This window comes from Leguminivora glycinivorella, chromosome 10, assembly GCF_023078275.1.
Source record: "Leguminivora glycinivorella isolate SPB_JAAS2020 chromosome 10, LegGlyc_1.1, whole genome shotgun sequence".
NCBI classification, from domain to species: domain Eukaryota; kingdom Metazoa; phylum Arthropoda; class Insecta; order Lepidoptera; family Tortricidae; genus Leguminivora; species Leguminivora glycinivorella.
Genome location: NC_062980.1, coordinates 18,348,791 through 18,365,939, shown reverse-complemented (window position 1 = coordinate 18,365,939; position 17,149 = coordinate 18,348,791). Strand labels below are relative to the sequence as shown.

The 17,149-nt window shown below is 37.4% G+C and overlaps 1 protein-coding gene across 6 annotated transcripts in view; it reads left to right on the top strand.

The window, feature by feature from the left end:
- The window catches only part of LOC125230602 (protein yippee-like), a 204,915-nt gene that overhangs the window by 84,930 nt on the left and 102,836 nt on the right, over positions 1 to 17,149 (top strand). Inside the window, exons 1-2 of one of the 6 annotated variants that reach the window (XM_048135809.1) lie at positions 4,257 to 4,424; positions 9,282 to 9,315. The exons of 2 other annotated variants lie outside the window; for them this stretch is intronic. The gene's annotated coding sequence lies outside the window, so the exon portion shown is untranslated. Of the gene's footprint in view, positions 1 to 4,255; positions 4,425 to 9,281; positions 9,316 to 17,149 lie in introns of those variants that run through there. 3 more of the 6 variants (XM_048135814.1, XM_048135813.1, XM_048135811.1) reach the window with 3 other exon arrangements.

The following is a 17,149-nucleotide window of genomic DNA, read 5'->3' as shown; positions in this document are numbered from 1 at the left end:
TCATAAGCCCATCATGTTTGGGCTCATTAGATTTGGGCCGACGAGCACCATCGAACTAGATGAGGTCCAAGGTCTCATGATGGAGTCAGGAGGTGGTCAACAGAACTGCTATTCTCCTCATCATAACCCCATCATGTTTGGGCTCATTAGATTTGGGCTGACGAGCACCATCGATCTAGACGAAGTCCAAGGTCTCATGATGGAGTCAGGAGGTGGTCAACAGAACTGCTATTCTCCTCATTATAACCCCATCATGTTTGGGCTCATTAGATTTGGGCCGACGAGCACCATCGAACTAGATGAGGTCCAAGGTCTCATGATGGAGTCAGGAGGTGGTCAACAGAACTGCTATTCTCCTCATCATAACCCCATCATGTTTGGGCTCATTAGATTTGGGCCGACGAGCACCATCGAACTAGATGAGGTCCAAGGTCTCATGATGGAGTCAGGAGGTGGTCAACAGAACTGCTATTCTCCTCATCATAAGCCCATCATGTTTGGGCTCATTAGATTTGGGCCGACGAGCACCATCGAACTAGATGAGGTCTAAGGTCTCATAATGGAATCAGGAGGTGGTCAACAGAACTGCTATTCTCCTCATCATAACCCCATCATGTTTGGGCTCATTAGATTTGGGCCGACGAGCACCATCGAACTAGATGAGGTCCAATGTACATATTTTGATTTTCACCCTTTCAAATGTTTCTAAGACGCAATGTTTTGCACAGGTCACGTCATGCACAGTTAAACTGTGGAATGAATTGTTGCCAGCGGTATTTCCGGACCGATGCGACCTTCAAACCTTCAAGAAAAGAACGTACATCCATCTTAAAGGCCGGCAACGCACCTCCAACACTTCTGGTGCTTCGGGTGTCCATAGCCGGCAGTGATCGCTTACCATCAGGCAACTTGTCTGCTCGTTTGCCTCCTATCCCATAAAAAAAACGTTTAATAATTTTTAAGAAAAAAAAAACCGCCGCCTTTTGGGTTCTGATGAAAGCTACTTGCGAATGTTGGATTATGTACAAATACATACATACAATCACGCCTGTATCCCTTAAAGGGGTAGGCAGAGCACATGTAGAAATGTGTAGGTATTTTTTAAAACTGCTTTTAATGCTTTAATTATTAAATTTTTTAAATCGGTCCAGTAACGACGGAGATATCGAGGAACAAACAAAAAAAAAAACACGAATTGAGAACCGTTCTTCCTTGAGAGATTTGAGGCGATGGTTAAAAAGTGACACAACATCATGAGCAGTTCCACTGCACCAAATGTCACTATTCTGGACGTAAGTGCATGCTGTTCTTATAAAAATATGAAAGTCACTATAACTGTGCCGTTTAGATTTAGGGAGTTCCGGTCTGACCATCATCAACAGTTCCACTGCACGAAATGTCATTGTTCCGTACGTAAATGCATGCTATTCGTATAAAAACACAAAAATCGCCATATGTATGCCTTTCAGACTTGAGGAGTTCCCTGGATTTCTCCAGGATCCCATCATCAGAACTGGGTTCTGATAAAAATGGGACCAATCAGTATGCATATACATTCAATAAAAAAACAGAAATCACTATTAAACTATTCTCTAATTTCAAGTTCCTAACTAAAATTTTCCTAATAAAAAAAAACAAATTGATCCCGATACAAACTTTCACCCCCTTTTTCCCTCTACTAGGGGTGTAAATTTTCATAATCGATTCTTATCTCTTCGAAATTTTGTTAATGCAATCTATACAAATTTCGACTTTCTAGCTTTCGTAGTTTCGGCTCAGCGGTGTTGGTTGTTGAATCAATCAATTAGGAAACCTGTATTTATATATGTATATGTAGACTACTATACTTTTACTACATTCATACACCTTATTTACTACTACCATACCATGAACAGGAAATTCCCCGTATAAAATTGAAAATTATGTTATTACCAATTTAATTCAAAACTATCAAGATTATTTGTTTCGGCGTTGAAACGCGCGTTGAGTTGCAGGTGCTCGCGTACCGAGCGCCAACGCCATCTATCGATGGCCGTTTCGTGAAATTGATGAGCGCTCTAAGGAATAAGGAGTCTTAAATGGGTCCTTTACCTTGGACAAATATGGATACCGTCTCGGCTACATATTGCCGAAGATTGTCGAAGATAGCTTTAAAAGCATGGAAAAAGACGTACCTCGTCACTCGTAGCTCGACAATCTTAAGATTTCAGAGAAGTCCTGATTTAAGACACACACCAAATCGTAGCTTTCCGGACCGATTTCAAACCTTCTACAAAAGTGCGTAAATCTTAAAGGCCTCCAACCCAAGTAACCCAACCCTTCTGATATTTTTATTTCGAATCTCCATGGGCGGCAGTCGCTTACCATCAGGCGACCTGTCTGCTCGTTTGCCACCTATCGCATAAAAAAGTGTGGACTCTCATCGCTTTTGTCCAGTAGCTAACCTCAAATGCGTACCTCGTATTTTGGCCGTGACTCCGTCCACGTTAACTCAACTGAACACGTTGATATGATAAGCATTGTTATTGTTGTGAATGTGGTTTCACGAATTCGTGTACGTGTGAGCTGGTGTGCGTATGTTTATTTACATTCGCTTTACGCGTGTGCGATGCGTATCGGTGTAGTGTTATTGAGTAGAAAATTGTGAAAATAGATTGTTTATCTTTTAACTCTACTTTTTTTGTTATGAAGTGATATGCGATATCATCGTTACTGCAAATTCATGTTTATATAGTATGGGAAAACATGGAAGATTCTAATTTATTAAAAAACTAGCTTTTGCCCGCGGCTTCGCTCGCGTTGAAAGAGACAAAAGTAGCCTATATCACTCTCCATCCCTTCAACTATCTCCACCTAAAAAATCACGTCAATTCGTCGCTCCGTTTTGCTGTAAAAGACGGACAAACAAACAGACACACACACTTTCCCATTTATAATATAAGTATGGATGTTATTCTTAAACAAATATTAATTAAATCGATTCATTTTATCCCGGGCTCCAGAAATAAGTTAAAACATGAAATAACTTATTGCTGCTGATTTCAAAAAGACAATCATAAGATTATAACATTACAGTCATCAAGATTTCGTCATCGTACATCAAAGTATCTTTTTGTAAAGAAAGTTATGAGAGGAGAATCTCGGATTTATGAATTACGATTACTATAATAGAGTAATTTCTTTCTTGCCACCATATTTCTGAATGCTGTCTGGCATTAAGTCCGCCTTTTGTACAATTCAATTCATTTCAATTCATTTATTCATGACAGAAGTTCACACGTCAATACAATACAATCATATTTACAAAAATTACAATTACATGTCCATCTTAGTTACTATATAAAAATTCGATAGTTCACATACAATTATTTTGATTCATAAATTCGTCTATTGAATAAAATGCTTTATTTAATAAATATTCCTTGAGCATATTTATAAACATATTATAGGTTAATTCCGTTGATTTTAGATTATTGGGCAAACGATTATATATTCTAGGACCAATGTACCACACACATATATTGTTCAGACTTTTTAAGTCTGTGTCTGTTGTCTATAAGTTTTTCTTTCTTTGTGTACAATAAAATTTAAATAAATAAATATTTTCCCTCTTATTGCTTTTCACAAACTCCTACTCCTCCATAGTCAGTCTAATTGTTATTAATATGATAGTGTTATAAAATAACAATGAGAGCAGATGTGCCTGGCCTCTGAATGGTGACAATTGTCACCAGACAATGAAAATTCTACAATACTCGCACTGGTCTAACAAAAATTTACGACAAAATGTCACTCAGGTGACAAATTGTCAGCAACAAGGCTCCAGATCTTCAACATAAGTGGTAACCAAAGAGCTGGTCCTCGCAGAAATCATCGGAATTGTTACAATGCCTCAAGGTAACTACGCCTGACAATTAATTTTTAATCATGCTAGTTAGTTAAATTGTATCCGTAGTTTCAATTTTAATATGTAAAATTACTCATTACAACGTTTTTTTTATACCTATTCCTATTCGTGTTATTTATTATTAGGTACAATCAGAATATACTGCCCGTGCTGCGCACTACCAACTCATAAACAGGTATAAATTATACGCGTTTAGTAACCACTGTCTTAATTGAAACGCAAGAAAAACTCACGACACCTTCGGATTTTCACTTCAATTGTTTGCGTGTTCATTCACCGCGCACGCGTGTGTGCGTGAACTGCGCATGTGTGGCTGCGTCTGCGCCTTTGTTTGTTGACAAGCCGCTCCGCTGCTTCAGTTCAGCTCTGATCGTGCAACCGAACGGACGTCTGGCACGCCAGTGCCCTCTTCTAAATATAGTGCTGGTTATTTTCAAGTTTTCCTCTTCTGCGTAATATTGTGGTGTGTTTGTGGCCAGTGTTTTGCGAATTCGGATTCTCTTTTTGAATTTAAAAGGTTAGTAATAAGTATCCATGTTGTACATATTATGCAACTGCAATCGACGTAAACATATAGTTGTTATGGCGTGACGTTAGTAAAACAATAAGTAGCGATAATTTCATATGAACAGATGTTGATGCATAAATATCCGGTCGAAGGACCATCTAGACGCTCAATACGTTTTGATGTTTATGTATTAATTGAGCGTGTCTTTTGTTGTGAGTTATAAAAACTCTACGTTTTTTGCTAAAACACGTGCCAATTTTTACACAAAGGATATTTCTGACTTTGATAAAGTCAGTATCTATTAAAACTTCGTTTTATAATGTCAACTAAACTTTTGTCAAAGTTTAAAACAACTAAATATTAAAAGGACATTGTGCTTTAAGGCATTGATTAAAAAAAATCTTTGTTCTTTCCTCGTTTAATTATTTTGGTTACCAACGACGTGTAACAGGATTTTTTATTTAGTGAAGATAAATATGTATTACTTAAGAGTAAAAAAACGTGATCAGCTGATCATATCTTGGCGATCGACACTAGAAAAGCCCACGTCGAACGAGGTCAACGCCTGTTGTTTTTACATTGCTCTGCTGGTTGGTACAGTCACCGGCTATAACATCATACAAAAAGAAGACTGCATAATAAACAAATGAAACATCTGATCTGACACACACTTATAGCTGTAGAAATAAGATTTTGTACATACATACATAATCACGCCTGTATACCATAAAGGGGTAGGCAGAGCACAATTACTAAGTTTCAGTGCCTCTCTTGGTAAAAAGGGGTTGAAAGAAATCCAAAAAGAGAAGATTTTGTCAGTTAAATAAATAGTACATTACGATACAAGTGCAGAAAAAAGGGAAGTTTTCGCAAGTGTATCGTACGACGTTTTTCAGTGCAGAATGTACAAATGGCCTCTGAAGTTTCGACATTACAAGAAATTTACCTCTTTGCGCATTAGTGCGGGAAAAAAAGCACCATTTGTATCGAAAAAGTACATATTTAAAACAAGAGTGCACAATAAACTTAGTTCAACCGACCATTCTTTGTTCATCGTGTCCTAAGACAACATCAACAATAGAAAAGGTAACCACGGTCAATCCATACTAATATTATAAATGGGAAAGTGTGTCTGTTTGTTTGTCCGTATTTCAGGGCAAAACGGAGCGACGAATAGTCGTGATTTTTTTAGTGGAGGTAGATGCTGGACATATGCTACTTTTATTCTCGTTCTAATGCAAGCGAAGCCGCGGGCAAAAACTAGTATTCCAATAAAATGAACTAACTGCCTTTGTCACCTTTGTGTAATTGTGAACTAGAATATAAGGTAGTAGATAAATAACAATAGATCTGTGATGACCTGATGATATTGAAATCGACTCTACAATCACCCACGTGGACGCATTCTATAACTGCAACTCTCTTTGTATACAGTAATAACAATAACATTGAAATGTGAAACATGTAGATAGAAAAAGGAATAGTTAAAAATTTATAAGAACATCCTGAGAAGATACGCGTTACTGAAAACATACGCGTTTCTGAGAAAAACCAAATTAAGACTAACGCAAATATGGATAAGCGATACATTATGACAAGACTTTATAGGAAGGGAACCAATGGAGACCCGTATTTAGATTTATTTATTTATTTAATCTTTATTGCACAAAATAAAACAGCGTACAAAAGGCGAACTTAATGCCGTAAGGCATTCTCTACCAGTCAACCATTGGGCAAAGCAGAAAAGTTGTAGGCGGTGCAAAACGTGATTAAAACAAGATAATTTGGTACTTTTAGGACACAATACATACAACCATAAATAATACATACTATATAAACATACACAAAATACATACATAATATTAATACAAATACATGTAAAATACATAATTATACATAATATGAAATCAGATGAAACTCACGAATCAATGGCAACAACAACTTTCATCACCTGCCAGCAAAATACTCATTTAGAGCTTTTTTAAAAGTAAACCTGCTCGGACACTGCCTAATTTTGACAGGGAGACTATTCCAAAGCCGAGCTGCCTGAACAGAAAAGGAATAGGACATGTAACCTGTTCGGTGGGATGGTATAGACAGAGAAAGATTACCAGAAGAGCGAAGTTGACGAACACGAGAGACACCGTAGTAGTGGAAGAAAGACTTGAGATATTCGGGAGACTGAGGTTCATTAATAACAGAAAAGAGAAAACAGAGCATGCATTCGCATACGACGTTCACGACGCATTCGTTGCGACGTATACGAATAGGAAACCAACCGCGCTTAGAGCGATACGAGGAGATATGGTCGTATTTACGGAGACAGAAGACAAAACGAATACAATTATTCAGTAAACGATCCAACTTGTTCAGGAGCTCTTCGTTCAAATCCGGATAGCAGACATCACCATAGTCGATTATAGGTAAAATTAATGCTTTTCCTAATAATATTTTAGTTTTAATAGGTAAAAAGTGCTTAAGTCTGTTTAACGCATGAAGAGAACCGGTAACATTACGACTTATTTCCGCAACTTGAGTCTTCCAACCCAGGCTGCTATCCAGGAAGACGCCAAGGTCTTTTACACTTTGGCTGTAGGGAATGGGCGTTCCGTTAAACTGTACAGGAGGTGTAAATTCGACTTTAGGAAGCTGTCGAGCGCCGCCTATGATAATGGCCTGACACTTGGAAGGATTGACAAATAAACCGAACCTCTCAGACCAACGCTGGATATGATCCAGATTCAATTTGTCAACAGTGTCAGCAAGGTCGGCAACGGTACAGTGGTCATAGAGCTGCAGGTCGTCAGCGTAAAGATGGTACGAGCTGCGAAGATCTGGCGTGATAAAATTAACGAAGATTGAGAATAATAGGGGTGACAGAATACCTCCTTGAGGGACACCGGTAGCTAAGTCACACCAATCTGACAGAGTCCGATCGACTCGTACAGCTTGCTGACGTCCACGGAGATACGCCGAAAACCAATTTAAGGCACTAGGCGACACATTGAGGTACTCAAGCAAGGCAAGGAGAATTTCATGATCGACAGTGTTGAAAGCGTTAGAGAAATCGACAAGGACGAGCACTGGACCATTTGATTCTCCATACCACGCCTGATATCCTCAGTAACCTTAAGCAGGGCGATGCAAGTACTATGCCCCGGACGAAAACCTGATTGAAAGGGGCTCAGAAGATTGTGCGAGAAAATAAACCTGGACAGTTGTTTATGAGCCACCGCTTCAGTGATTTTCGACAGAAAAGGAAGTATAGAAATGGGACGAAACTGGTTGACTAAAGATGGATTATTAGTTTTCGGAAGAGGTATGTCAAAGACTTTACGCCAAAGTGTTGGAAATTTGAAAAAAAATAGATTTAGGTATACCTAAATACAGATGTGAATGTAACGAATAGTTCCTAAAAAGCGAACTGTTCATGGTAATAAGAACTAGGGCCATTTTTTTCAAAGTTGTCCACCCCACTTCTTTTTGGATTTGGAAATTTTTATGTGTTTTCCACTCAGAATCGCGAGTTCTTTCAATCCTAATATGAGAAAAAAAGTGTCCCAAGGTTTTTTTCCCATTCCGTTACTATTTTTTCATACATTTTGTATGGCGGTAACGGAATGGAAGGTTCGAAAAAATGTATGGAAATCTTGGGACATTTTTTTTCTCCTATCAGGATCGAAAGAGCTCTCGATTCTGAGTATGAATCGCGTAAAAAATACCCATGTTACAAAAAAAGTGGGGTGGACAACTTTGAAAAAATCGGCCAAGAGCGTGTCGGGCCACGCTCAGTGTAGGGTTCCGTAGTTTTCCGTATTTTTCTCAAAAACTACTGAACCTATCAAGTTCAAAACAATTTTCCTAGAAAGTCTTTATAAAGTTCTACTTTTGTGATTTTTTTCATATTTTTAGGGTTCCGTACCTTAAAAGGAAAAAACGGAACCCTTATAGGATCACTTTGTTGTCCGTCTGTCCGTCCGTCCGTCTGTCAAGACCCTTTTTCTCAGGAACGCGTGGAGGTATGAAGCTGAAATTTATATCAATTACTCAGGTCTACTGTCCCTTGAAGCTGTGAAAAAATCAAACTTCTAAGCCAACGCAATCAAAAGATACAGCCGTTTATGCCGCAAATTTTCGACACTTGCAAGGGAATCAAAACCTACAGGGTGCTTCCCGTGAACTCAGAATCTTGAAATTTGGTACGAAGCAACGTCTTATAGCATAGATAAAGGAAAAATTACGAAAACCATAAATTTTTAGTTACATCACATAATATTTTTTTTTTTAATAATTTTAACCTTACTACCCATTTCATTGTTTGTACGGAACCCTCGGTGCGCGAGTCCGACTCGCACTTGACCGGTTTTTTAAACATATGGTTCAAAAGTTAGAGGGGGGGGACGCACTTTTTTTCCTTTAGGAGCGATTATTTCCGAAAATATTAATATTATCAAAAAACGATCTTAGTAAACCCTTATTCATTTTTAAATACCTATCCAACAATATATCACATGTTGGGGTTGGAATGAAAAAAAATATCAGCCCCCACTTTACATGTAGGGGGGGTACCCTAATAAAACATTTGTTTTCATTTTTTATTTTTGCACTTTGTTGGCGTGATTTCTGTACATATTGGTACCAAATTTCAGCTTTCTAGTGCCAACGGTTACTGAGATTATCCGCGGACGGACGGACGGACGGACGGACGGACGGACGGACGGACGGACGGACGGACAGACAGACAGACATGGCGAAACTATAAGGGTTCCTAGTTGACTACGGAACCCTAAAAATGGCCCACTAAATTAAATTGTGAGAAATAATTTTTCAATAGCCACTATAGACCTGAACTTCCTTTTCGTATAGGACTATAGGTGCTGCTTCGCTCTATCGATCATAGGTAAGTAACAGCAAATCGCAAAATTGGAAGAAGACACTTGAAATAATTTACTCACCATTTTAACTTCTCAGTTACCGTAAATTTATTATCGTATGCAAAAACGAAAGTAAGATAAGAAACAAGTTTGCAAGTTTTGCAACCATTAGATCCTCTATCACACAAAGACACAAAATGTGTAACGCAGTGATATATGTCTAGCGAAAAAATGCTAGACTTTTCGGATAATTTTTAAGTGCTATAGGGACGCACCGACGCTATAGGGTTTATCACACTAAACTAGTGTGCGACGCCCGCACATCACATCTATCACACAAAGACACAAAATGTGTAACGCAGTGATATATGTCTAGCGAAAAAATGCTAGACTGAACCTTACGTCGTTTATAAAAGGTTGATATGTGAAAGTCTAAGTTATATTTCTATCACAGTGGTATATGTCTGGCGAAAAAAAATGTTTGTCCAAATGGAACCCTACGTCTTTGATACAAGGTTGATGTGTGTGTTTTGTAAGATATGACTCTTTGTCTCAGAAAGGTTGAACAGTTACATTTGGCCGTAGCGGGACCGGGTAACGGGACAGACGCATTCGTCACCTGATTCGCTTGAGCTTTGCTTAACCTTCTTTTAAACTGAGTACATGGAACAGGCGCCACCTTGGCGGCTATGGGACATCTTCACCTATGGCTTAGGTGCGTCCCTATAGTACTTAAAAATTATCCGAAAAGGACGGGGCTGACGTGATACGCTTATCACTGTGGGTTCGAAAACTTCTAAACAATGTGTAAGAACTGCGGTCTCTCCCAGACGCTCTATTATGAATACGGGCTTTTTCAGAATTTGGGACCCCCAATTAGCGAAAATTGTCAACATAAATTAACTCACTGTCAGTTTTGTGACGATAATTAAGCATGAAATTTCAATAACTGTTTTTGTGTTAATTATATAAACTTTAAGAGATAATCTACATTCAGAATGTAAGAAAAGTAATTCTTTATACAAATTTCATGCTTAATTGTCGTCAAAAACAGACAGCGAGTCCATATAGAGCGTCACCGTATTCATATAGAGCGTCTGGGAGAGACCGCAGTTCTTAGACCGTTTTCACATTATCCGATCCGATATCGGATGTCGGAAGGATTTCAATAGAAAAAATCCAAGATGGCGCCTGTAATGTATGGATTATCGGTCCGATATCCGATATCGGATCGGATAATGTGAAAACGCACTAACACATTGTTTAGAAGTTTTCGAACCCACAGTGATAAGCGTATCACGTCAGCCTCGTCCTTTTCGGATAATTTTTAAGTGCTATAGGGACGCACCGACGCGATAGGGTTTATCACACTAAACTAGTGTGCTACGCCCGCACATCTACTAGAGTCTGACCAGCGAGTCGCTGCACAAGCATTTTTTCAGAATTTTATATATGGCAACAATTTTACATGTAAAACTGACTGTCAACCTCTGTTCGTACATAACCTCAACCTTTGTCTCAGTGCATTTATTGCGGATATTATAATGGCTAAACCGATCCGGAGCAGTGTGAGAAGCATGCTATTTTCGATAATCTGTAACTGGAATCAGGTTCGAAATGATGAAAATGAACGAATACTGAAAAAAAATGAATATTCGCACTATGCTTCGGGTTACCTAGCTAAAGATTTTTTTGAATTTTACCGGTTTTATTTTTGTGCAGCGATTCGATGGTTAGACTCTAAACGAGTCTTAATCGCGTATGTGTAAAAATCGTTAAAGATTAAACCAGTGAATCCATATCTAGTTTTCATCTTATGTTGTTCTTTGTATTTTATTGTAAAATTATGTCACTCAGAAAGGAAGTGCAAGTTTGCTGGGTTAGAGACTCGTTGATGTCTTTTGTTCGACACATTGAGCAATTATTGTGTAATAAATATATATTTTTTAGAAGTCTGTTGATGTATGAAAGGCCAATTATTTTGTATTGTAGTATAAATCACACCAATATTTTATTTACCTATTTGCAATTGTGCATAGGTATAGATCTCAGAATATTAGGTACATACCTAATTCGGTAGTGTTATTACTTTCCGTGATATTGAAAACTTTTCATTGCAATACAAATGAACATTTTCCTAGTATATATAAAAAAAATATTATAGGACATTCTTACACCGATTGACTGAACCCCACGGTAAGCTCAAGAAGGCTTGTGTTGTGGGTACCCAGACAACGATATATATAATATACAAATACTTAGATACATAGAAAACATCCATGACTCAGGAACAAATATCTGTGCTCATCACACAAATAAATGACATTACCGTAGCAGGCAAGGCCAAACCGGTCGTCAAAAATATAAAATTCATAAACAAGTTGCAGAATCAAACTGCGAATTTTCAGTAAAAGTGCAGTGTAAACATTGTTAACAACTCTATCCTCTTCTCGTGCAAACCTACATACCCAGTTAGAGAAGGACGGATATTAACCCCACAATAAAATTAGCATTCTAGCGCCTCTGATTTGTTTATTTACATCGCCATCTACTTTCACAACCTCGTATCTTCCCACATCGCTTCATCGGAAAAATAACTCTATTCATTTTATGATTCAGTTCATTTTAACTCAATTTGAGATGAAAAGCGTCCATGATTGTACAGTCAAGGTACGAGAATATAAATGTGAACAAAATGCCAAAAGTATGTGTACACGTATTTATTGCTTATACGTTAGAGTTGTGGATATATAATTTTGGCATTTTGTCCGCATCTAAGATATTACTTTGACTGTAGTTGTTTTGGTTTCAGGGCAAACTAGAGACATATACCTATTGTCATAAAATATAGGTACAGTTAATTAAATATAGTTGCGGAAAAATTGCATGCATATTTTTGACACTATCCGCATCTATATTTAATACTGGCTGTACATTTTTAAAGTATTGGCTAAATTAAAGGTCGCATTCGAACACTATTAAAATCGTTATTTAACATTAAAATGAAGTTTATTACAGCTTGACTGATCGCTTGGGCAGCGTACGTAGCCAAATGCACAAACGCTTACGATAACATCGTTGTCGTAGCTGTCTATCTTTATCGCTCTTTCGTATTGGCACGACAGAGACAGACTACGTTTCGGTCGGCGTCTAGCCGCAACCATTGCCATTCAGCTACACCGCCAGCCGGCCTAGCCGAATGGCAATAGGCTAGTTTCCTAGTACTCAAATCATTGTTTTTAAGAACTGTCAAAACGATTTGCTAATATGGAATTACTATGAAATACTGAGGAGTGACGTCACGGTCAATTCATTTACTTTGATATCTTTCTCTTTGACTTATTAAATAAAAATTATCTTTAAACATAGCTTCTGTCCATATTTTTCTTCTAATTATATGGTGCTTTATTTCGCGCACTGCATAAAATATTTTATTTTAAGTGTAGGAAACTAGCCTATTGTCGCCAGACGCCGATCGAAATTCGAAACGCAGCCGCGCTCTGTCGCGCCAATACGGAAGAGCGATAGAGATAGCTAACTACGAAAGCGATGTTATCGTGAGCGTTTGTGCATTTGGCTACGTACGCTGCCCAAGCGATCAGCCAAGCTGTAATAAACTTTATTTTAATATTAAATAACGATTTTAATAGTGTTCGAATGCGATCTTTATTTTAGCTGATACTTTTAAATATTATACACCCAGTATTAAATATAGATGCGGATGACACCGGGCTCCGTGATAAAGAATTACAATGTTTCATTTTAAAATGAATGTAGTTGTGGGACTCCTGGGTGGGTCAATTCAGGTTAATCGCCCGTTGCAAGTGTAGGTCCTGATTTAATTTATCGACTACTTCTCGCTTAAACAGAGTTGCTAAGGTGCATTGGGACATGGAAAATGGCAAGACATTAACAATCACTACATGTACACATGGTGATGATTGTCGCGTTATAATACATACTTATACAGCACGTAAACCTACGTCCAAAGTTAGCTGGAACAGTTAATTAGGATTAATAACAGTAAAATGACCCTTAATAAAATTGATCATACATACATACATACATACAATCACGCCTTTATCCCATAAAGGGGTAGGCAGAACACATGAAACTACTAAAGCTTCAGTGCCACTCTTGGCAAATAAGGGTTTGAAAGAAAACGAAACTGTGACATTGCAGTGACAGGTTGCCAGCCTCTCGCCTACGCCACAATTTAACCCATATCCCATAGTCGCCTTCTACGACACCCACGGGAAGAAAGGGGGTGGTGAAATTCTTAACCCGTCACCACACAGGATCATCTACCTAGAAAACACGTATGAATTCCTTTATTTTTACCATGCAGGGGCGGATTTTTGAAAGTCAATCATTCGATTTTGTGAATTTCGTTCATTAGTATCCATCCCCATTACTAGCCATTTAAATTCTACTAATAGAACTATAAACGAGTGGTTATTGCCACTAGATTCCAAAATACTAGCGCTCGTTTTTTCAAAAATAGCTTTTCACCGTTTTCCACAGGCATCCGAATGGCGAAATCGTGCGTTCGAGATTCAATAATCGGTCCCCTGCACTGCACCGAAATTTCTGGAAAAGTTTAAAATGTCTACTATACCGTTAAAGTTGTGGATAGATATTTTGTCCGTGTCTATATTTATACCTTGACTGTATGTGTACATTATACACTCATATCGCATATTGACCTCCTTTGCGGTCAACTCTCCGTTTAAAAATAAATAAAACGAAAGTTAGCCAACCTCTAAATTGATACAACGACTTTTGAAGGATGCGACTTGCTCCCAGGCACTGGTGACACCAGAATTGAGTAAGCGATGAGATACCTCATAGGCTGTAGAAACGAACAAAAGATTGTCGCTCGCGTGTAAATAAAAGAGACGCCATAATAGCCTTAGCGAGTTATAGTTCGTCGCCGAGCGATGGACTATTGTCCCGGAGCTGTAAGTACACATTTTTGACATATGACAGCGTCCACAAAACGTAAACAAGCGCGACCTAATGAAATTTTAAATAAAATCCTGTAATAATATTTAAAAAAATCAAGTACTTAAAAACAATATATTGCTTACTTTAAACATAATCTGACACATGTTACATTTTTGCGGATCTTCGTTAGTGAGTATTTTACGATATTAATTTATCACGCAGGATTTACTTATTATGTCATATATCATTCATTTTTATTTTTAAACAGTCTGTCGTTTCGATTCAAATGACATTTCAGTAAGTTGATAGAAATCGTATATTTGTCTAAGCGCCTCCTTGTACATAGGGCCTAATCGATTCAACCAATTCGTAAATAATCGCTAGATTTGGCAAACGACACGTCTTAGCCACATCGCAACATACTTCAAAAGAAATGTGTCAAAAATGTGAATTTACAGCTCTGGCACAATATAAATCCCTCGCTCTCTCTTTTGTTTACACGGGAGCGACTATCTTTTGTCCTTTTCTATCGCCGATAGTTCATCGCTTACTCGCTATCGGTGATAACAGTGCCATCATTAAATTGTGGAGTCGACCGCGTTCTAGTGAGTTTTATCACACTTTCGGGACGTTGATAGTTGTTTTTAATGTTTACGGAAGATGGACAGGTATAATTATAGCTTCTTAATGGGCTTTCACTCCTTATTGGCTGCAGCGATATCAAATAAATATGGACTGGACTGATGTCAATGTAGACTATCTAAAGTAAACATAGACGTTCACTACATATTTAAAAATACATTTATGATAAGTTTTTCGAATAAATATTTGGGGCAAGATGGTGAACATAATTATTTTCACGATTTACATACACCTAACAGAGAAATGTATGGAGTATATGCAACAGAGACCACAACTTGTAAAGTTTTATATCGTATTTTGTAACAATGGATGGTCCCGTTTTATTTATGACATAGTTTCTACACAAAAGTCGTAAAATATGTCTGAGATTCACAGAAGTATTATTAGAAGCAGAGCGGATTTTGTAACCATGTGCAATAGTTCATGTTTATTACTGCAGTTAGTACATTCTAAGGTAAATATAGAAATAGTTCATTCGTTCGTCATTAAAATTATACACAACAGCATGCAAGCATATAAGCATGGTCGCGCGACAAATGATAAAAACATATAGCCGTCCCTATCGCACTTACAAATAGTGCTTACCTGCCGATCTGAGAAATGAGCCATGTGACGAAGCATTTAAGCGCAAATTGAGAAACCTTTTGTTAGATAACCCCCTGTACTCTGTAAATGAGTACATGGATTTGAATTTTTAAAGACCCGTGACATTATGATATTTTTCTCTGTTTTATAATATTTTCTTGCTTTGTGATAATTTTATGATATTGTAACTTAATTTTATTAATTTTATTTAGCTTGGCATGTGTATTTCTATTTTCTTTCTTTGTAAATGACGATCCTTATTGGGAGACATAATTATTTTTATTCAGAATTTATTATGTATTTTTTGACGATGATGATGAGAAGATAAACATAATTTTGACATGTAGCAAATTTAAAGTGTAATTTTTATCATGAAATAAAGAAATCTAATCTAATCTATCATTTATCGCGCGACCATGCTTGCCTGCCTGAAGACAGGAAGGAATAATTGCCATGTAATCGTCTCATCTCAGTATGATACCGGCGACTTCCAGCGCATCTTCCGATGAGACCATTCATTTGATAAAACAATCACCACAGGTGACAAACATAACTAAGAAAAAACTACTAGTTATTAAACATAAGCATACACCGGTTTCGCGGGGGCAAATCTGTACTGACGTTTAATAGTGCGAGGACACATTAAACTAATTTTATTATTTGATATCGATAAAAATGTCGTACAACCGTTGTTTAATTTCAAGAATTTGAATGAAGAAGAAAACTACATACACAAAAATAAACTTTTTGAGGAATTAACTTTCTTTAATATTTAATATAATTTTCATAATATACAATCAAAATTTTTTCCACATTTTCCACATTTTCGTGACATATGAATTTTACATTTCTTGCAAAAGTAAGTCGTACCTTTATCATCTATATCTGAATGGTCAGGTTTCCAGGAAGATGAATGATCTTTTTTCTTGCGTGGCATTTTTAGCCGCCTTAAGAAACAAAAAGGTAGATTTAATTGATCGGAATGCAAAATAATATTGTTGTAGGTACTAGATGAATTATTTAACGATTCAATGGTTGTCAAAAGTGACTGACACAGTCAATGTCAGATATCGGTTGTTTATAGTTGCGATAAGTATAAATGAAAGAGGTTTGCACATAGTTAAACGTATTCAAACTTAGCCATTAGTTTAGTTATGATAATGATGGTTAAAAATTTATTTTTATGGATGTCGATAAACTAAGTCGATATTTAATGAATCACTAGCACTGGTACATTTTTGCCCCCGCGAAACCGGTGTTTGAACATAAGACATAAATAAATATAGGTGAACTACACCTGGCAAAATAGACTAGAAATTAATAGGGACGCCACTGTCTATGGAAACCGTTTTGCATGTGGCAACTATTGAGTCACTTTTGTACGAGAACAATATTATAAGTGTTGATAAAAAAAAATGTTCCATTTCTACTCCATTTTTCCAGGCTACAGAGCTGAAACGTTGACAGAAAAGGCAACACAGTACAGTAATCGCTGTGATGACCCCTAGTATTGTCCACTAACATCGTCCCATCTTTCGTGTCACTTAAATCAGTACCTGTTCAGATGAAACCAGTCGGACCACTCATCTATCTAGATCGATCCAGTGCTCTGAGCCTTTAGCCAAGAGTCCGTCGCAAAAGATATACACAACTGATTCTGTCGCACTATACAGAAGAACCACATAG